The following is a 22,660-nucleotide window of genomic DNA, read 5'->3' as shown; positions in this document are numbered from 1 at the left end:
CTTGTTTATCCCCATCTCCTCCACATGTTATATTGACATCAAATATAGTGAAAGCGGGGGTTACACTGTGGGGGAGGGACATACAAAGCAACAAAGAAATAATCTTATAAATGCATTAGAAACACATGCATGAAAGAAACGAAAACATTAAAATACATATTTAAGGGTTCATTTTCCTAATATCACATTATCTGACCTTTTCCGCTTGACTCATACCTATACTAGATATTGCAAATAAGGGAAACCATGGGACCTATGCTTCTTTGGGCCTGGCTTACTTCACTTAATATAATTTTTTCCAAACCTTTCCATTTCCTAACAAATGGGGAAATGTCATTCTTTCTGATGGAGGCATAGAATTCCTTTGTGTATATATAGCACATTTTCTCGATCCATTCATCTACTGAGGGGCATCTGGCTTGGTTCCATATCTTAGCTATGGTAAATAATGCTGCAATAAACATAGTTGTGCTGGTAGCTTTAGTGTGGTCTTGTTTGTATACATTTGGGTAAATGCCCAAAAGTGGGATTGCTGGATCATAGGGGAGATCTATGTGAAGTCTTTTGAGGAACCTCCATACTGCTTTCCAAAGTGGTTGAACAAGTTTACATTCCCACCAACAATGAAGTAAGGTTCCTTTCTGTCCACATCCCCTCCAGCATCTGTTGTTGTTATAGTTCTTGATTTTTGCTTTTCTAACTGGTGTGAGGTGATATCTCAATGTTGTTTTGATTTGCATTTCTTTGATGGCTAGGGATGTTGAACATTTCTTCATGTGTCTATTGGCCATCCTTCTTTCTTCTTCAGAGAAGTTTCTCTTTAAGTCTTTCACCCACTTATTTATTGGGCAGTTGTTTCTTTGAGGATTTGTTGTTGGGTGGTTTAATTTTTTGAGTTCCAAGTATATTTTAGATATGAGACCCTTGTCTGTTGTATGGCTAGTAAAGATCTTCTCCCAATCGGTGGGCTTTCTATTGTCATTTGCCCTGCAGAAGCTCTGCAACCTTATGCAATCCCATTTGTCCAACCTTTCTTTGATTTGTTGTGCTTCCGGGTCTCTATTCAGAAAATTTCGGCCTGAGCCAAGGAGTCCTAGGGTTTCTCCTATTCCATCCTGTAATGTTTTCAGAGTGTCTGCTTTGAGTTCAAGGTCTTTGATCCATTTGGAGTTGATTCTGGTGCAGGGTGATATATAAGGATCTAGCTTTAGTTTTCTACATGTAGTTAACCAATTTTGCCAGCACCATTTACTGAAGAGGCTGTCTTTCTTCCATTCTATTGTTTTACCTTCCTTATCGAAGATTAGATGGCTATAGGTCTGTAGGTTCATTTCTGGGTTTTCAATTCTATTCCATTGGTCCTGAGGTCTGTTCTTATGCCAATACCAAGCTGTTTTGATTACTATGGCTTTATAGTAGAGTTTGAAATTTGGTATTGATATTCCTCCAGCAGTGTTCTTTCCGTTGAGGAGCGTTTTTGCTATTCGGGGTCTTTTATTGTTCCATATGAATTTTGGGATTGCCTCTTCTATTTCCTTGAAGAATGAGGGTGGAATTTTGATAGGTATCGCGTTGAATTTGTAGATAGCCTTGGGAAGTATTGCCATTTTCACGATGTTAATCTTGCCAATCCAGGAGCATGGGAGGTTTTGCCATTTTTTAAGTTCTGTGTTGATTTCCTTTTTCAAGATTTTAAAGTTTTCATCATAGAGGTCTTTCACTTCTTTGGTTAAGTTAATTCCTAGGTACTTTATTTTTTGTGGGGCTATTACAAATGGAGTTGCTTTCCTAATTTCAGCCACACTTTTCTCATTGTTGGCATATAGAAAAGCCATTGATTTTTGGGGGTTAATTTTATACTCTGCTACTTTGCCAAAGTTTTGAATCAGCTTGAGTAATTTGGGAGTGGAGTCTATGGGATTCTTTAAATACAAGATCATGTCATCTGCAAAGAGGGAGAGTTTTATTTCTTCTTTCCCTATTTGGATCCCCTTTATGTCTGCATCTTGTCTTATTGCTGTAGCTAGGCATTCTAATACTAGATTGAAGAGAAGTGGAGAGAGTGGGCATCCTTGTCTTGTACCTGAGTTAAGAGGAAATGGCTTTAGTTTTTCACCATTGAGTATAATGCTGGCTGTAGGTTTGTCATATACAGCCTTTATTGTATTGAGGAATGATCCATGGATTCCTAATTTTTCCAGAACCTTCATCATAAAGGGTTGTTGGATCTTGTCAAATGCTTTTTCTGCATCTATTGAGATAACCATGTGGTTCTTATTCTTGCTCCTGTTGATGTGATGAATAATATTAATTGATTTGCGTATATTGTACCAGCTTTGCATCCCTGAAATGAATCCTATTTGATCATGGTGTATGATTTTTTGGATGAATTGTTGAAGTCGATTGGCCAAAATTTTGTTGAGAAGTTTTGCATCAATGTTCATCAAAGAAATGGGTCTATAGTTCTCTTTCTTTGATGAGTCCCTGCCTGGTTTTGGGATGAGGGTTATGATGGCTTCATAGAATGTGTTCGGTAGTGAGCTTTCTCTTTCAATTTCATTGAAGAGTTGGAGGAGTATTGGTGTGAGCTCTGCTTTGAAGGCCTTGTAAAATTCCGCTGTAAAACCATCTGGTCCTGGACTTTTCTTAGTTGGGAGGTCTCTTATTGCTCTTTCTATTTCAATGCTTGATATGGGCCTGTTAAGCTGGTTTAACTCATCTTGGTTCAGTTTTGGCATGTCAATATTTGCTAGCAAAAGGTCCATTTCTGTCAAGTTCTCAAACTTATTAGCATAAAGTTTTGAGAATTATTCCCTTATAATGTTCTGAATCTTGGTTGTTTCCGTGGTGATGTTTCCATTCTCATCTCTGAGTTTATTACTTTGGGTGTGTTCTCTCCTTTTTCTGATAAGGTTTGCTAAGGGTCTGTCAATTTTGTTAAGTTTTTCGAAGAACCAACTCTTTGTTTTGTTGATTCTTTCTATAGTTTTTTTGGATTCTAATTCATTTAATTCTGATTTAATTTTGATTATTTCTTTCCGTCTACTGGATTGGGGTTTATCTTGCTGCTCTTTTTCAAGGAGGTTTAGATGTGTCATTAAATTGTTAGTTTCAGATCTCTCCAATTTGTTGATGTAGGAGCTCAGAGCTATAAACTTGCCTCTGAGTACTGCCTTTGCTGTGTCCCAGAGGAGCTGGTAATTTGTGTGTTCATTTTTGTTGAATAGCATGAACATTTGATTTTCCTTTCTAATCTCTTCCATGACCCACTCATGATTCAGCAGTGTGTTGTTCAGCCTCCATGTGATACCGGACTTTCTTTGGTGGCTTTTGGTGTTGAGTTCTAATTTTATTCCCTTGTGGTCAGAGAGAATGCAAGGTATAACTTCAATGTTTCTGAATTTAGACGTTTGCTTTGTGGCCTAAAATGTGGTCTATTTTAGAAAACGTTCCATGTGCTGCTGAGAAGAACGTGTATTCTGATGCTGCTGGGTGAAATGTTCGGTAAATGTCTGTTAAGTCTAGTTGATCTATGCAGCTGTTTAGATCTGCGGTTTCTCTGTTGAGTTTTTGCCGAGTTGATCTATCTAGTGGGGAGAGTGGTGTGTTAAAATCCCCAACAATTAATGTCTTTGGATCTATATGGGATTTGAGGGAAAGTAGTGTTTCTTTGATAAATTTGGGTGCTCCATTGTTTGGCGAATAGATATTTAGAATTGTAATATCCTCCTGAAGGAGAGATCCTTTAATTAGTATGTAGCAACCTTCTTTATCTCTTCTCACGATTTTTAATTTGAAGTCTATTTTATCTGATATTAGGATTGCAACTCCCGCCTGTTTATGAGGGCCGTTTGCTTGGTAGATTTTGTTCCAGCCTTTAACATTGAAAATGTGTTTGTTTTTACGGGCAAGATGTGACTCCTGCAGGCAGCAGATAGAAGGGTCTTGTTTTTTAATCCAACTAGACAGTCTATGTCGCTTAATTGGAGAGTTCAGTCCGTTAACGTTAAGAGATAGGACTGAGAGGTATTTGGGAGTTCCTGCCATGTTATCCACCTTCTTGGGGGCTGCGAAAACTGGGTTCTTCCTAAGGTTCTTGGATTCTCAGTTTGGGTGCAGTTTCTTGGCCTTTGTTGAGGTCTTGTTGGTTTTCTATGTGTAGGACATCTTTAAGAATCTTTTGTAGGGTTGGTTTGGTGGAGATGTATTGTTTCAATTTTTCTTTGCTCTGGAAGGTTTTTATTTGGCCTTCAGTTATGAAGGAGAGTTTAGCTGGGTACAGTATTCTTGGTTGATAGTTGTTTGTTTTTAGGGCATGGCATACGTCATTCCAGGCTCTTCTTGCTTTGATTGTCTCTGCTGAGAAATCTGAGGTAATTCTAATTGGTTTCCCTTTATAGGTGATTACCCTTTTCTCCTTGACAGCTTTAAGGATCTTTTCCTTGGTCTGGGTTGATCCTGTGTGGATTATAATGTGATGGTGGGATGTCCTATTCTGGTCTGGTCTATTTGGGGTTCTAAAAGCTTCTTGTATCTGAATAGGCCTATCTTTTTGTATATTTGGGAAGTTCTCTGCTAGGATCCTGATAAACAAATTTCCTAGACCATTAACTTCTGTTTCTAGGTGCTCCTCTACACCCATTATCCTTAGATTGGGCCTTCTGATGGTGTCTTCCAGGTGTTGGATAGACCTATCATATTTCTTGGACTTGTCTTGGATGGTTGTATGTTCTTTCTCTATAATATCTAGGCTGTCTTCAATCCCTGAGATTCGATCTTCTGCATGGTCTAACCTGCTGTCAAGACTCTCTACTTTGTTTTTTATCTCTTTTCCTTCTAATTGGTCAGCTATGATGGCTTCAAGTTCTTTGTTGAAGCTCTGTTTTAGGTCTTGTATGAATTTCTTTACTTCCTTAATTTGGTGTTCAGTGTTTGTTCTCAAATCACTTAGTTGATTGGTTATGGTTTCTTTGGACTCCCATTCCTTCTGTTGGGTTCCATTCAGCATTCCCTTTGTGGTCTCCGTGACTTCCTTCAGCTCTTTGTTAATGGATTCCATGAATGCCTTTAGTGATCTTTGTGTATTCTCTACCTGGTCTCTCAATTCCTGAATTACTCTTTGATTAGCTTCCTCCCGTCTGTGGGATTCCTGCAGTTCTCTTTCCTCCCATTCGTGGGATTCCTGCAGTTCTCTTTGAGTGTTCTCTGCCTGCTCATGCCATTCCTCCCTTTCTCTTTGAGTATTCTCAAGTTGTTCACGCAAATCCTGTATCAGTTTTTGAGTACCATCCTCACGCTTATGATATTCCTGTATAAACTTCTGGGATGCCTCCTCTCTCTCCCTATCACGCTCATACAGAGTCCTTTGTACATTGTCAAACTTCTCATTTATCATGTTTGCTATTAGTGTTTGTAGAGCTATTTGGGAACTCTCCTCTGGATTATTCTTTATCTGTTCTAATCCCTGATTATCAAGATTGGGAATTGAGATACCCGAATTTGCCATTTTTCTTGTGTTTTTCCGGCTTACTCGGCCCATTTGAGATGAAGATTGCACCAGTTTTGTGCTAGAACACTATCTTAAGGCAACCATCAACCAAAGTTTGCCTTTGTACAGTCAATAGTCTACAGGTACAATCTATTCAACATCAAACAACTATATGTTAGACTTCGAACCACAGAAAAGAATTTGGAAAACCAGAAATTATTAGGATTAGGGAGAGATGTGGGTAAAAAATAGGAATAGATTGGTGTGGGGAGGCACAGGGAGAGTTAACTATGTCCTAATCACAATGCAGGAAATGGGTTGGGTAGGATGCAAGTAGAGAGAGAGAGAAAAAGAAGAGATGGAAAGGGGAATGAAGAGAGACCAGAAAAAAATAGAAACATAAAAATTAATGTTATTATAGAGGTTAAAAACCGTCTATTTAGAGAGGAATGTGAATATGTTCAGAGAAGGGGAGGGACATAGAGGAGATGTGAAAAACTTTAAGGATGGGAAAGGGAGAAGAAAAGATCAGAAGTTCAGTAGAGCTAGACAAAAAACAAAAAGATAATTAAGAAAGAAAGAAAAAGAGAAAGAAGACAGAAAAGAAAGGAAAACGCTCATTCACATATTCCTAAAATAAAAATTATAAGATGAGAAAAAAAAAGTTACTGGAAAACAATTATTTTTTCAGAAGAGGCAAAAATTAAAGATTAATAAAAGTTTTAGAAGGGAAAAAAATATATATATATGGTAACAAAAAACAAAAAACAAGCAAAAAAAAGAAAAGAAGAAGAAGAAAAAAAAAGAAAAAAAGAAAAAAAAGTCTTTTGATTTTTTTTTTTTGGGGGGGGAGGAGTGGGAAGAATCCTGTATCTCCCTTTTGTCTGTAACCAGTCTCTTGTTGGAGTCTCTGGTCAGCTTGAGGTCCTGTGGCTTGATTGGTTTCTTAAGTCGGTTGGTTGGAAGAGGCAGAATAATGCTCTGCTTTACCCAAGATTTTGAGATCCCCCTCCCAGGTTAGTTTTCTGGGAGGGTGATCTGCTTTGAGAATCACAAAAGAGGGGGATGTGGTGATGAGGCTAGGTTCTGGGTAGAGTTGAGGCCTTTCAACACACAGTAGCTTTTCCCTGGGGCTATTTTGTGATAAAGCTCACAGCGCCCAGCCTGGAGCCATTCTCAGGGTTTCTGTTTTTCAATTGATTGTGGTGGCTGCTAGAGGGAGGGGCAGCCTCTGGCTCTGGTTACCCTGTGAGTCAAGGCACTCCAATGGCTGGCGCCTGAGCTGGGTGACTTTTCCCTGGATGGAGCTGAGTCTGGCAGGTCACTTCGCCGTTAAGTTCTTGTGACCTGCTAAATGACTCGTTTTATTCCAAGGCCTGAGCTGGAGCTAGCAGCTCCTCCGAGCTTTGTCGGTATCCAAGATGGAGATCACCGGTGCTGGGGGGGGGAGGGGTGGCCTTCCCTCCTCTGCTCCCTGAGAAGGAGTGAGGACGTCGGGCTTGTACTCACGCCGAGTCTTGGATCCTGGGTCGTCTCTGGTCTGCAAACAGCAGGATGAAGATGTCCGCTCCTTGTCGGTTCTTGTTGGTGTTGAGTAGAATCCGCTCGTCCGCTGCGTCCGGCTCCTTCGTCCCGGACTCTCTGTGTCTCAGGTATGACCCCGCAGCAGTGGTCGCCGCCGCGACCCTGCCGCCGCAGCTGCAGCTGATGTGTTTCCTTGGCTTCCCCTCTGTTGTCTAACTCTCTGTCCTGTGATGGCACACTTGGTGTGATTCTCTGGCTTAGTCCTGTTCACTGGAACTCTAAAACTGCTTTCTATGCGAGAGCTTGTTCAGATTCCAGCTTCTCCTCCGCCATCTTCCCGGAACCTCTCCAGTTCTTTGTTTCTTAAGTCTTGTTAATTTTGTTGTATCAGCTAACATTTTGGATTTAACATCCACTTATCAGGGACACCATACACCATTTGTCTCTTTGCTTTTGGCTTACCTCGCTCAACATGATTTCTTCTAGCTCCATCCATTTCCCTGCAAATGTCATTATTTTGTCATTTCTAATGGCTACATAATATGCCATTGTGTATAGATACCACAATTTTTGGATCCATTCATCTGTGGTGGGGCATCTGGTTTGTTTCCATATCCTAGCTATTGTGAACAGTGCTGCAGTAAAGTGGAGGTGCATGTGTCCTTGTATACTGGTTCCTGTTGTTCAGGATAGATGCCTAGAAGTGGTATGACTGGGTCATAAGGGAGGTCAATATTTAGCTTTTTGAGGACCCTCCAGACTGCTTTCCAAAGTGGTTGTATAAGTGTACATTCCCACCAGCAGTGTAATAGGGTTCCTCTTTCTCCACGTCCCCTTCAGCATTTGTCATTGGCTGATTTGTGGATGTGGGACATTCTGACTGGGGTAAGGTGGTATCTCATGGTTGTCTTTATTTGCATTTCCTTCACCACCAGGGATGGTGAACATTCCCTCATGTGTTTCTTTGCCATTTTTTATCTCTTCATCTGAGAAGTCTCTCTTTAATTCCCTTGTCCATTTAGTAATTGGTTTGTTAGGTTTGAGAGGGATTAGTTTCTTTTTTTTTTTAATTTATTTTTTATTGTGAAAATACTGTACAGAGGGGTTAAAATTACATGGGCAAGATAATGAGTACATTTCTTATCAAGCATTGTAGCCTCCTCCTTTGTTTCCCCTACCCATCCCTTCCCATCCTCCCCCCGGCCCCATCACCAAATCTCCCCGCCCCCCCCCAAGTTGTAAAGTTCTTTTTTGACATAACAATTTGTACTTCTCATTGTTGCAACGGGTCCTCCTGTATCCTCATTTAAACGACTTGTTTTTCCCCTTCCCCTGGGATTAGTTTCTTGAGTTCCCTGTATATACTGGATATTAACCCCTTGTTTGATATATTGCTGGTAAATATTTTTCCCAATTAGTTGGTTGTCTTTTTAGCTTGGTTGCGATAGCTTTAGCTGTGCAGAAGCTTTTTATTTTAAGGTAGTCCCATTTGTCGAGTCACTCTCCTAATTTGTTGTGACTCTGGGACTCTGTTCAGGAAGTTTCTTCTTGTGCCTATAAGTTCAAGTGTCTCTCCTACTCTGTCCTGCAGTAGTTTCAGAGATTCAGGTTTAATGTTAAGATCTTTAATTCATTTTGAGTTGATGTTGGTGCATGGTGATAGGCTGGGGTCCACTTTTACTTTTCTGCATGTGGCCGCCCACTTTTCCCAACACCAGTGGTTGAAGAGGCTTTGTTTCTTCCATTGTATGCCTTTTAGCCTTCAATCTTAAGGACTAGTTTATCTTTACTGCTGCGCCCTGATTCCTCTGAATTCACTCTTATTCCTCAGGTTTTCAGTGAAATCTGTTCACTTTGGTTGTTTAAAAACCAGATGTTTCAGCATAGCTTGAGCTATGGGGATTGTGTTGCTTACTACTTATGCTAGTTCTTCTCCCAACTGTGTGACGTTACCTAGTGTTTGAACAGTGTATTACTCAGATAAAGACAAATCAGCACATCTGTAGATTCTTGGAAAATTTTACTTATATAGCTGTATCCTCTGAAGTTTTTTGACTTTAAAGTGGTAGCTGCTTCAGCCTTACCTGATACCAGACTTTATCCCTGACTTACATTGCCTGTGAGTGTTCTGTTGTCTGTAGGTTCTCCTCTGTGTGTTGGGGTTTGGAACTTTTCTCTAGGCAGAAAGCCCAGCTGTGGGGTTGACTTTGTTTCTCTTTTCTCCTGGACCAAAGTGGTTTTTTTTTGTCTTTTTGTGTAGTATCTAAAAATAGTTCTTTCTTCTATTTTGTCTGGTTTTCTAGTTGCTGTATAGGAAGGCAAGTGTAGAACTTGAAAGCAAAAGTTCTCTCCATAATAGAGTGTTTGATATAATATAGTTAAATTACTTGGTGTACTAGTTGATCTAGTATAAGATTTTTAAAGGTAAACAGAACTAATTATTCTTGAAACATACTCATCTTTGTAATGTATATTGATTCCCATACTAAGAATCAGCATAGTCTTTTAGGACAAAGTTGAGCTATAATTTTCATACAGTAAAACTTTTTTTCTGCAATATGCCTTTGTGTTGAGAAATAATGGTTATGTTAATACTGTATAATCACAGTATATTGTGATGCACAGATACAGAATATTTTCTGTATTTGTATGGCTCACTGAGATATAAGAATATTTTCATTATCTGAGGGAGTTCCTTCATGCCAGTTTGTAGCCACACCTTTCTGTCTGTTCACAGCATTTGCCAACCATTGATCTGTTTCTGACTATAGTTTCCCCTTGTTTAGAAAAATGTTTACTATGTGCAGATCAATATTTTTTTTTCTTTTGCCAGTCCTGGGGCTTGAACTCAGGATTTGAGTGTTGTCCCTGACCCTTTCTGTACTTAAGGCTAGCACTCTACCACTTGAGCCACAGCACTATTTCCTAAATTTTTTGAGAAGTCATTTGAAAATAAGAATCTCATGGACTTTCCTGTCTGGGTGGCTTCGAATATGATCTTCAGCTCTCAGTCTTCAGAGTAGCTGAGAAGCTAAGATTGCAGGCACGAGTCAGCAGACCACCATTGCCTGGCTATTGGAACCTTTCTTTCTTTCTTTTGGCAATATGAAGTACCACTTGAGCCACATCCTTAGTCCTTTCTTCTGCATGCCTCTATCTATCTACCTATTTACCTGTCTATCTATCTGTCTGTCTGTCTATCTATCTATCTATCTATCTATCTATCTATCTATCTATCTATCTATCTATCTATCTATCTATCTATCTATCTGTCTGTCTGTCTGTCTGTCTGTCTGTCTGTCTGTCTGTCTGTCTGTCTGTCTGTCTATCTATCTATCTATCTATCTATCTATCTATCCATCTATCTATCTACAGGGAGTAGTTATTATTTTGCTCTATATTCTCAGAGATGTCAGTTCAAAATGGCAGGGAGGGCATGGCAAAGCAGAATCAATCATACGATGGCAACTAGAAAGCAGAAATAGCTAGTTTGTTTTTGGTTCTGATCATCGGTTTTGCTTGTGCTGGCTTTGGACTACAATTCTGCCTCTACTTTGTAAGCAGCTGTGATTATAGGCATACACTGTGTCTTTGGATTCTCTTTTTATTCTTTTCACTCTGTAGCCCGAGCATCCTTGAATGGATATGAATGTAGCTTAGGCTCGCCTCAGACTCACAATACTCATATCTTAGTCTCTAGAGTATTGGCATTATAGGCATGCACTACACTACAATATTTGGTTATACTTTAGCTTTATGCTTTATATTTTTTCTTAATTTTCATACTGAAAATTAAAACAGTGAATTTTCATAATGTGAACTTGTTCAGAATCTTTTTTTTTTTTTTTTTTTTTTTGTCGGTCATGGGGCTTGAACTCTAGGCCTGGGCTTTGTCCCTCAGCTCTTCAGCTCAAGGCGAGCGCTCTACCACTTGAGGTACAGCGCCACTTCCGGTTTTCTCGTGGTTTATTGGAGATAGGAGTCTATCGGTCTTTCCTGCCTGGGCTGGCTTTGAACCGCGATCCTCAGATCTCGGCCTCCTGAGTAGCTAGGATTACAGGTGTGAGCCACCAGCGCCCAGCATTGTTCAGAATCTTTAAGAGACTGTATGCCCCTTCTAGGAAGATAACTATAGTCCTGACTTTTATCTTAGATTAATTTTGTTTGCTTTTATACTTTACATACTTATAGTACATTTTGTATCTAGCTTCTTCCACAACATTTTTGTATTATTTGACCATGTTGTATTTTGGATGTGGTATTCCATTTTGTCACTATGTTATATTTTATTTATCCCACAGTTGTTAAGCATTGAAATAGTTTCCGTGTTGTAGCTATCACAAATACGGCTGCTCTGAATATTTTTGTTTATGTCTTTTTTTTGGCCAATACTGGGGCTTGAACTCAGGGCCCAGGCACTGTCCCTGAGCTTCTTTTGCTCAAGGCTATCACTCTACCACTTGAGTCACAGTGCTATTTCCTGTTGTACTGAGGAATTGTTCTCAGGGATTCATGCATGCTAGGCAAGCACTGTACAATTAAGCTGTCTTCTGATGAACCACTACACATATGTAGCATAGTAGATACTGGCCAGTTTTCCAAAGAGGAGAACCTACTATGGTTCCACATGCGGTGTGTATTTATTTCCCTTGCTGTTCCACATTCTTCCCAGTACTTAGTATTGTAAGTCACTCTTAAAGAATTGAAACATATAAATGGTTGGGCACTGGTGGTTCATGCTTGTAAACCTAGCTCTTCAGGAAGTTGAGACCTGGGGTTGTGGTTCAAAGACAGCCCAGGCAGGAAAATCTGCAAGACTCTTCTCTCTAATGAACCAGCAAACAAAGTAGGAAGTGGAGCTGTTCCCCAAGTGGTAGAGTACTATCCTTGAGGAAAACAGCTCATAGACATCACCTAGGCCCTGAGTTTTAAGTCCCTGGACTGCCACAAACCCCCCACAATATATGCAAATGTATTTTCCCAGTATAGTAGTAATGACATTGATGTTGCTATCTAGGGAAAGGACATTATTAGCGGGGGTTTAGATGCCTTAGAATTCATTGGGAAGAAGACAATGGATGTAATAGCAGAACGGGATCCTGTATTTAAAATGACTAAGGGTTTGATGAACCGGAATTCTGCACTGTCTCAGGTACTGTTACCTTTACTGGTTTGATTGCTGTTTTCTGTTGTTTGTGTGTTTTTTTTTTTTTAATTTGAATTTTTCCCTTTGTTACCTTGGGACTTTGTTAGTGTGTTTTCTTGTAAAGAATTATCAATGCATTATAAAATTAAGGCATTTTTTATGGGCTGGATTTTTTTTATGGGTTTGTCTAATGCTTAGACAAACAGCCAGCTCTTTTCTTTCTGCAGTCGCCTCTGTCAGTGCAGTACAAAATCCTGAGCACTGTCAAGATTACTTATTAGGTTACTGTTGAAACCACTTTTGGAAATGCATGTGGCTCCTTAGGTGCTGCTGTCTAGCATCAAATTTTGTTTAGCTTCTTTTTTATTTCTATGCAGCTCCTGATCCTTAGTGAATTTGACTTGCTGAATGAAGGGTAGTACTTTATACTAGAACTTATACTAGAACTTAGCTTTGCTTCTTTCCACTCTTAAAAACTTTCCCTTGAGCTCTTATTATTTGCTGCATCTATGCTTCCATCTCTTTTTAGGTTTTACAGTAAGAGGCCAAGGAAAAAGAAGAGCTAACACCTCCAATGAGGTAGCCATGGAAATAGACAAGAAAACTCATTGTGAGCTACCCTTTGATGAACTTCAAGAACATCTAGAAGTTCTGGCGATGCTTTCCCAAGAAAGTGAAATAAAGGTAATTCCAATCCCAAACTCCCAGCTGAAAAGAGTCTTCAAAGAAAAAACGTTGCATGGTTTCTTTTCACTTTGTATATTTGGAAGATGAAATGTGTCTCTGAAGGAGATGTGGGTTGCTGGAAATATTATAATAGAAGAAAAATATCCCCTACTGTTTAATTGTTAGAAATAGTGAATAAGTCAAATATTTCTCTTAAAATTATAGAAAAAGAACAGGGCTGGGAAGGTGGCTCAGCGGTAGAGCGCTTGCCTTGCATGCCTGAGGCCCTGGGTTCGATTCCTCAGCACCACATAAGCAAAAAGAAAAAGAACAGAGGTCTTAGTATAAGATATCCTTTTCTTTCACTTTAGTCTTTCATTTTCTGTTTTTTCTCCAGTGTCATGGGTTTTTAGGTGTCAAAAAGCCTGTTATAGCTGCTAATTTGTATATAATTTCCTGTTAGTTCATCTCCTCTGATAATCTAAGACAATCTTTCTTCTTCTTCTTCTTCTTCTTCTTCTTCTTCTTCTTCTTCTTCTTCTTCTTCTTCTTCTTCTTCTTCTTCTTCTTCTTCTTCTTCTTCTTCTTCTTCTTCTTCTTCTTCTTCTTCTTCTTCTTCTCCTTCTCCTTCTTCTCCTTCTTCTCCTTCTTCTCCTTCTCCTTCTTCTCCTTCTCCTTCTCCTTCTCCTTCTCCTCCTTCTCCTTCTCCTCCTTCTCCTTCTCCTTCTCCTTCTCCTTCTCCTTCTCCTTCTCCTTCTCCTTCTTCTTCTCCTTCTTCTTCTTCTCCTCCTTCTTCTCCTTCTCCTTCTTCTCCTTCTTCTCCTTCTCCTTCTTCTCCTCCTTCTCCTTCTTCTTCTCCTTCTCCTTCTTCTCCTTCTTCTCCTTCTCCTCCTTCTCCTCCTTCTCCTCCTTCTCCTCCTCCTCCTCCTCCTCCTCCTCCTCCTCCTCCTCCTCCTCCTCCTCCTCCTCCTCCTCCTCCTCCTCCTCCTCCTCCTCCTCCTCCTCCTCCTTCTCCTTCTTCTCCTTCTCCTTCTTCTCCTTCTTCTCCTTCTTCTCCTTCTTCTTCGTTGGTCTTGGGGCTTATACTCTGGCCCTGAGTGCTGTGCCTCAGCTCTTCAGCCCAAGGCAGGCACTTACCACTTGAGCCACAGCAACACTTTCAGTATTTATTCTGGTGGTTTATTGGAGATAAGAGTTTCATGGCTTTTCCTGCCTGGGCTTCGAAGTCATGCTTAAGCACTGATAATTTTCATTTATCTTTTGGCCTATATTACTTTTGGAAATACAAATTCTGTCTAGTTTCCAATAATATCTACCCTTTAGTGTTACGGTTATTAAAAAAATTAGTTCTGGCTCTAATCCTAGCTCAGGAGGCTGAGATCTGAGGTTAATTGAAAGCCACACCAGACAGGTTATTTTTGATAAACAACTCAGAAAGCTGGAAGTAGTGCTGTAGCTCCAAGTGTATATCCACTATCCTTGAGAACAAAGAGCCTCAGGGATAGCTCCCGGGTCAAGCTCCAGGATCTGAAAAAAAAAAAAATTACTACTGGGTACTGCAATCCTAGCTATTTAGGAGAATGAAATCTGATGATTATGGTGGGAAGCCAGCTCAGATAAGAGTGTCTGTGAGACTTTTATCTCCAATTAACCACCAAAAAGCTGGAAGTTGTGCTGTGGTTCAAATAATGCAGTGCTAGACTTGAGCACAAAAGCTACGCCCCCAGGCCTTGAGTTCAAGCCCTAGGACCAACACAAACACACACACACACACACACACACACACACACACACACACACACACACACAGAGCTGTGCTGGCATGAGCTCTTCAGTCTTTTCTCCTTATGAGATTTTTTTCATTAATATTTACACAATATTTTATTATTTTCATTCAGGTGAAATCTTTCCTTAATTCTCTGAGTGGAGAAGAATTAGAGGCTCTAATATTTGAATTAGAACAACTCAGAAGCATTTTCCCTAGCAGAATTTTATGAGGAAGAGGAAGAAGAGAAAAAAGGTAATATGAAAATTCAGAATCGGAGTGGGAAGATGCAATGTATTTATTATTACTAGAGTATTTATTATTACTAGGGTATTTATTATTATTATTAATATTATTACTAGATTATTTATTATTACTAGAGTAATTTGTGTGTTTGTGTGTGTGCACGCACAATGCCTGTGCTGGTCCTGGGGCTTGAACTCAAGGTCTGCTTGCTGTCCCTGACCTTCTTTGCTTAAAGTTAGACCTTTAAGGACTTGAGCCACACCTCTACTTCCAGCTTATTTTTTGTGATTAGAGATAGGAGTCTCATGGAGTTTTCTTCCTAGGCTGGCTTCCAACTGTGATCCCGAGATCTCAGCTGCCTGAGTAGCAGTCTGACAAGGATAGCCACTGGCACCCTGCATCTCTCTCTTTTTTGCAGTGAGAATTTTCATGTAGAATTCTTTTTGCAACTTTCCCCCATCTAGGTGTTCAGACACGTCAGCCTCTTGCTTATGTCTTCTTTTTTTGTTCCCTGTCAGACTCCTCTTAGCATCCCTCATACTGATATTGTTCATACACCCCTGCCAGTGATTACAGAGTTTGTCCTCAGTTTGGCTGATGTTTCTTTATATCTCTGGATACTTCATCTGTGCCTTGTGACTTGTGGGATCCTTAATCCCATCTTGAATTGAGGCAGAAAAGGTGGTAGTACCTAAAACATGAGTGACAATCTTCCCCCTCCCTGCCTCCACAATTTAAAGCCTGTATCTCTTAGAAAATATGAATGTTGAAGCTGCTCATTTTTTATAGTAATTAGGTAATGTGGCAGTTAGTATAAAATGTAATTTCTGGACAAATGAATCTTAAGGTTGTTTTATTTTAACATTTAATTAGATATATTTCTAAGACATATTATCTGCTAATTGGCTATTTTAAGAAAGTGGAATCCAATGAATTCAGTTTTGTCTTATTTTTTTAAGCTGGTCCTAGGACTTGAACTCAGGGCTTGGATGTTGCCCTAAGCTTTTTTGCTCATGGGTAGTGCTCTACCACTTGAACCACTGCACCACTTCTGGCTTCTTCTGAATAGTTCATTGGAGATAAGAATCTCACAGACTTTTCTGCCTGGGCTGGCTTTGAACCATGATCCTTAGATCTTAATTTCCTGAGTAGCTAGGATTACAAGCATGAGCCACCAGTGCCTAGCCCATTTGTAGTGTTTAAATGAACTATTTACTTTGCCATGGAATGACATTTTCACTCTGAAGTATACAAGTGGTCATAGAGACTAGAATTTTATTTGGTGAACATTTCTTAAAAGTGAATGAAATGAGCCTTTACCACGAGAAAAGCAACGATGTATGAGTCATGATACACATTGAAACTAAGTTTCAATTTTGTAGAATGTATTTATTGCTCTGTTGAGCTTTGTAGCTTCCCAGTGCTGTTTACAGACTATGCTGATGAAATCTGTGTTGATAATAACAGCTATATTCATTGATTTCAGGACAGTTGGTCAGCATTTGGAAGATTTGTGTGACTCAGTGTGAGTATTTTCCCATTATTTAATGTGTGATGTTAGCAAATCATGTACAGGCAAAAGAAAAGAAAAGACTAACTGATTTTAATTTAATACATCCAAGCAGAAAATCTTATGGTATAGCTTCAGGCTCATTGCTATGTATCTCATTACAACTAAATTTTAAGAGATGACCACTAGTTGAGTTTTAGTGTAATATTAAGGAGTATGCCAGCATTAGCTTTATTGATAATCTGAGAAGGCAACTAAAATACTTCTTCCTTTTCTAACTAAGTGACTTTGTAAGGTAGATTTTCTGCATATACTTGAAACAACATAACCCAACAGACAGTATAAAAGCAGATGAGAGAATACAGGTGTCTTTCATTAGGCTAAAGGATGAAGAGATTTATTAAAGATGTAAAACAATGGGACTATTCTGCTGAAATTTTACCTTTTTTGGAAAATACAGTTTTTTTTCAATAAGTGTATATTAATAAGTAGTGTTTCTTTTCTTTCTTTTTTTTTCTTTTTGGTGAGTTGTATGGAGTAAACTTTGGGCTTGGGTGCTGACCCTCAGCTCTTTAGCTCAGTGCTAGTATCCTACCACTTGAGCCACAGCACCACTTACAACTTTTTCTGCTTATGTGGTGCTCAGTAATTGAACTCAAGGCCTCATGCATACAAGACACTCTACCACTAAGCCACCTTCCCATCCCCAGTGTTTTTGTTCTTAAGTTTACAAAACTACCATAAGCACTTGAGTTCTAAATTTTCTTTTGTTTGGGTTGTGAAACTAGGACTCAATACCTGATGCTTTGCTCATTAGCTGAGTTCTACTTTTTAACATATCTGTCTGTTTCTCTCGTGTGTGTGTGTGCGTGCACATGCAAATGCATGTGTATCCCCTATTTTTTATTTAATTTATTTATTTTTGTGCCAGTCCTGGGGCTTGAATTCAGCACTTAGGCATTGATCCTGAGCTGTAGTCTACCACTTGAGTTATAGTTTTACTTCTGGGTTTTTTTTGTTTTGTTTTGTTTTGTTTTCTAAGTAGTTTATTGGAGATAAGAATCTCATTGACTTTCCTGCTCCAGCTAGCTTTTAATAGCAATCTATAGATCTCAGTCTCCTGAGTGTGTAGCTAGGATTACTGGTGACAGCCACCAGTTCCTGGCTCTACTAACATTTTTTTTTGTCGGTTGTGGGGCCTAAACTCTGGGTCTGGGCACTGTCCCTCAGCTCTTCAGCTCAAGGCTAGCGCTCTATCACTTGAGCCACAGTGCCACCTCTGGCTTTTTCTACTTATGTGGTGCCGAGGAATCGAACCCAGGACCTCATGTATGCAAGGCAAGCACTCTACCACTGAGCCACCTTACCTTTTTAATTAGCTCTTTGGGAGCTCTCAAAATTTAAGAGTATTAAGAGGTCCTGAGACTAGCATGTTTGAGAGCTGCCAGATGAAAATTTTCCAAATATTAGTGCTTTTAAAGATGGCTCTCTGTTTACTTCTTTGAACTGTCAGTGTGCTTGCCACTGATATCTCTAAACCTCATTTGATTTTTTTTTTGTTGTTGTTGTTGGTTAATATTGTAAGGTCTGCTCCTGGATGGCGAGCAGACTCCACCCTCCTCACAGCAAAGTCTCCACCCAGTAACTGCATTACCTAGGCAACTGGAACACCTGGAAGAAGTCACATTTGCATCCACTGAGGTCATATCTGAATTTGATGTGGCCACACCTTTCTCTGCCCGTACCCTAGATAAGGCCTAGCCCAGGCCCAGACACTCTCTCTCTGCTCTCTCTCTGCTCTCTCTGCTCTTTTCTAGCTCTTTCCTCTCTCTTTCCTCTCTTTCCCAGCTCTCTCTCATTCCAAGGCCTTTCCCAGCCATGTGGAGTTCCAACCTTGCCTGGTCCCAGCAGGTCTACTATCCCTTACCTGAATAGCACGTGCATGGTGCTGTTCTTACTAGGCTATCTCTTTTTTTAAAACCTAACAAGTGAGATAAGTGTCCTATGGCTGTAACTACTCAGGAGGCTGAGATCTGAGGACCTCAGTTGGAAGCCAGCCCAGACAGAAAAGTCCTTGTGAGACTCTTATGTCCAATTAACCACTCAAAACCCAGAAGTGGTGCTATGGCACAAATGGTAGAGCACAAGGCTTGAGTACAAGAGGCCCAGGGACAGCACACAAGTCCTGAGTTCAAGCCCCACAACTGTCAAAAAATACAGAAAGGAAAAAAGTACTACCGGAAGCCAAGATGACTATCCAGACAGCTTGGTATTGGCATAAGAACAGACATCAGGACCAATGGAATAGAATTGAAATCCCAGAAATGAACCTACAGACCTATAGCCATCTAATCTTCGATAAGGAAGCTAAAACAATAGAATGGAAGAACGACAGCCTCTTCAGTAAATGGTGCTGGTAAAATTGGTTAACTACTTGTAGAAAACTAAAGCTAGATCCTTATATATCACCTTGCACCAGAATCAACTCCAAATGGGTCAAAGACCTCGAAGTCAAAGCAGACACTTTGAAAACATTACAGGATGGAATAGGAGAAACCCTAGGTCTCCTTGGCTCAGGCCGAAATTTTCTGAATAGAGACCCGGAAACACAACAAATCAAAGAAAGGTGGGACAAATGGGATTGCATGAAATTGCAGAGCTTCTGCATGGCAAAGGACATAGCTAGCAAGATCAATAGAAAGCCCACGGATTGGGAGAAGATCTTCACTAGCCATTGAACAGACAAGGGTCTCATATCTAAAATATACTTGGAACTCAAAAAATTAAATCCCCCAACAACAAATCTGCAAAGAAAAAACTGCCCAATAAACAAGTGGGCTAAAGACTTAAAGAGAAACTTCTCTGAAGAAGAAAGAAGGATGGCCAACAGACACATGAAGAAATGCTCAGCCTCCCTAGCCATAAAAGAATTGCAAACCAAAACAACATTGAGATACCACCTCACTCCAGTTAGAATGGCAAAAATCAAGAACTCTAACAACAACAGATGCTGGAGGGGATGTGGACAGAAAGGAACCTTACTTCATTGTTGGTGGGAATGTAAACTTGTTCAACCACTTTGGAAAGCAGTATGGAGGTTCCTCAAAAGACTTCAGATAGAACTCCCCTATGACCCAGCAATCCCATTTTTGGGCATTTACCCAAATGTTTACAAACAAGACCACACTAAAGCTACCAGCACAACTATGTTTATTGCAGCATTATTTACCATAGCTAAGATATGGAACCAACCCAGATGCCCCTCAGTAGATGAATGGATCAAGAAAATGTGGTATATATACACAATGGAATTCTATGCCTCCATCAGAAAGATGACATTGCCCCATTTGTTAGGAAATGGAAAAACGTGGAAAACATTATATTAAGTGAAGTAAGCCAGGCCCAAAGAAACATAGGTCCCATGGTTTCCCTTATTTGCAATATCTAGTATATATATATGAGTCAAGCGGAATAGGTCAGATAATGTGATGTTATGAAAATGAATCCTTAGATATGTATTTTAATGTTTTTTTCCTTTCATGCATTTGTTTCTAACGCATTTATAAGATTATCTCTTTGTAGCTTTGTATGTCCCTCCCCCACAGTATAACCCTGCTTTCACTATATTTGATGTCAGTATAACTTGTGTAGGAGATGGGAAAAAACAAGTCGTTTAAGGATACAGGTAGACCTGTTGCAACAATGAGAAGTACAAGTTGTCATGTGGAAAATGAGCTTTACAATGTTGGTGGGGGGGCAAGCCGGGAGGATTGGGTGGGCGGTTGCGGGGGGAGGCTGGGAAGGGATGTGTAATGTAAACAAAGAGGAGGCTGCAATGCTTGATAAGAAATGTACGCATTAACCTGCCCATGTAATTGTAACCCCTCTGTACAGTGTGCTCACAAAAAATAAAAATAAAATAAAAGAAAAAAAGAAAGAAAAAAAAAAGAAAGTTGAGAGCCAAGGTTCAAAGCCATCCTAGGCATGAAAATCAATGAGACGTTTTTCACCAATTAACCAGCAACAGGTAGGAAGCAGTAGAGCTCTACCCTTGAGTAAAACTCAAGTTTTAGCCCAGGAGCAGCATAAATGAAAAGAATTCTCATTTACTTTCCTGCCCAGGCTGGATTCAAACCACAAATGCTCAGATTTCAGCTATTTGAGGAGGTAGGATTATAGGTGTGAACCATATTTTTAAAATCTTGAATTGGCTCTAATATTTTTGTCCTTCTTTTCACTTAATTTATTATTCTTTTTCTCTTTTTCACAAGTTTGGGTCATCCAGCTTATTATTAGGGCTGGCCACTCTTTCTGGGTTTTTGTTTTGAAGTTTTTTTGTGGATTTTTGTCCCAACCTGCAGGATGTCAACGAGGGCGATGAACCTAAACGAGAAGGAATGAAGGGACAAGAGACATGAAGAATGACAGCAAGACAGGGATTCTGATCAAGCTGCAAATTTTTATTTTTCACACAGGGGTATTTATATGCTTGGAATAAGGAAGCTTTTAAATTGGCCATTAAGGAAGCTTTTTCATTGGCCATAGCAGCTGCAGGATGTTTGCGTAGGGCAGGGTGAAAGGGTGGTCATTAGCAGCTGCAGGATATTTGCATAAGGCAGGATGAAAGGGTCGGATTTCTGAGAGTGGTTCTGTAAACTCAGCCACAAGATGTTCCAGTGAGATAGTCAAGCCTATCTTCATGTTGAGAGACTCCTTTTGGCTCCCAACAGATTCTTTTTTTTTGAGCTTTTTATAGTACTTGAACTCCAGGCCTGGTCATTATTCCTAATTTTTTCTCAAGACTAGTAGGCTTCCCACCTCAAGACAGTTCAAATTGTGGCTCTTTATGTATTTTTCTTTCTTTCTGCATTTATTTTAGGTGATGCTCTTATGGCTTGTACTCAGGACTTGGGCATTTTTGCCGAGTTTTTGTTGTTGCTGTATTTTTTTTTCTTCATTGCTGGTCCAAGGGCTTGAACATAGGGCCTGAACTTTTGCTAGTCATAAAATCAGGGCAGAGCCACTGTGTCTGAGGTTTTTCCCTTTTCTTTCTCAAGACTAGCAGTCTCTATGGCTTGAGCCACAGATAAAGTTCTGGCTTTATTTATTTATTTATTTTCATTTTTGTTGCTAGGGCTTCAACTCATGACATGGCCACTCTTCTGAGGCTTGAAGTCAGGGCAGGGCCACTGTGAATGAAGCATTTTTTGTATTGTTTGTTCTCAAGGCTAGCATACTTTAACAGCTTGAGCAACAGCTGCATGAATGGCTTTGTTTATATAATGTTCTCTACCACCCCCACCAGGCAAAAGTTGTAAAGTTCATTTTTTGAAATAATTTCTTGTACATCTCATTGTTGCAATAGGTCTAGCTGTATCCCTATTTAAACAATTTGTTTTTTCCCTTCACCTTCACAAATTACGCCAACATCAAATACAGTGAAAATGGGGGAGTTATTTATTTATTTGGTTCTGGTCCTAGGGCTGGAACACAGGAAGTGGTGACTGTTCCTAAACCTGAAATCAGGGCAAGGTCACTGTGCTGGAGTCTCTCCCATGTCCTGAGCAAGGCTGGCAGGCTCTAAAACGTAAGCCACATTTTAACATCTGGCTTTGTAAAACAAATTTGGTGATTCATAAGGGATAAGTTTCTTATGGAGGAGCTGGGAAATGGCTCAGTGGTAAAGTGCTTGCCTTGAGCTGAAGAGCTAAGGGACACCATCCAGAGCTGGAGTTCAGGCCCCACAACCCATAAAACAGAAAAAAGAAAAGAAAAAAAAAGCTGAGTGCCAGTGGCTTACGCCTGTAATCCTAGCTACTCAGGAGGGTGAGATCTGAGGATTGCAGTTCAAAGCCAGACTGGGAAGGAAAGTCCATGAGACAATTATCTCCACTAAATCACCAGAAAACCAGAAGTGGCCCTGTGGCTCAAGTGGTAGAGCACTAGCCTTGAGCTGAAGAGCTTAGGGACAGTGTGCAGGCCGAGTTCAAGCCCCATGACCAACCCCAAAAAAAGAAAGATTCTCATGGGAAGACAGGGACATTAGCCAGGCTCTAAAATCAGAGGATGGTGGTTCAAAGCCAGCCAGGGCAGGAAAGTTGTTGAGACTCTCATCTCCAATTAATCACCAAGAGCTTGGAAGTAGAATAGTTCTAGTCTTGTGCAAAACAGCACAAGTTCAGGCCCCAGGACTAGCACACATAAAACCAAGTGTCATGGAGCTTCCTGCCCATGTTGACTATGAACCACAATCCTAAAATTTCAGCTTCCACAGTAGCTAGGATTATAGGCATGAGCCACTACTTAAAAATATTT

The 22,660-nt window shown here is 40.0% G+C and overlaps 1 long non-coding RNA gene across 4 annotated transcripts in view; it reads left to right on the top strand.

Annotated features, from left to right (window-relative positions):
- The first annotated feature begins 11,128 nt into the window (after positions 1 to 11,128).
- LOC138835011 (uncharacterized) overlaps positions 11,129 to 22,660 on the top strand; it is a 31,895-nt gene continuing 20,363 nt past the window's right edge. For 2 of the 4 annotated variants that reach the window (XR_011374339.1, XR_011374336.1), the window contains exons 1-3: positions 11,129 to 12,842; positions 14,723 to 14,844; positions 16,322 to 16,360. This is a non-coding gene — a long non-coding RNA (uncharacterized lncRNA). Of the gene's footprint in view, positions 12,843 to 14,722; positions 14,845 to 16,321; positions 16,361 to 20,706; positions 20,823 to 22,660 lie in introns of all 4 variants that reach the window. The other 2 variants (XR_011374337.1, XR_011374338.1) reach the window with 2 other exon arrangements.

This window comes from Dipodomys merriami, unplaced genomic scaffold (assembly GCF_024711535.1).
Source record: "Dipodomys merriami isolate MVZ:Mamm:240054 unplaced genomic scaffold, mDipMer1.0.p SCAF_2219, whole genome shotgun sequence".
Lineage (NCBI taxonomy): Eukaryota > Metazoa > Chordata > Mammalia > Rodentia > Heteromyidae > Dipodomys > Dipodomys merriami.
This window is presented reverse-complemented; position numbering and strand designations above follow the sequence as displayed.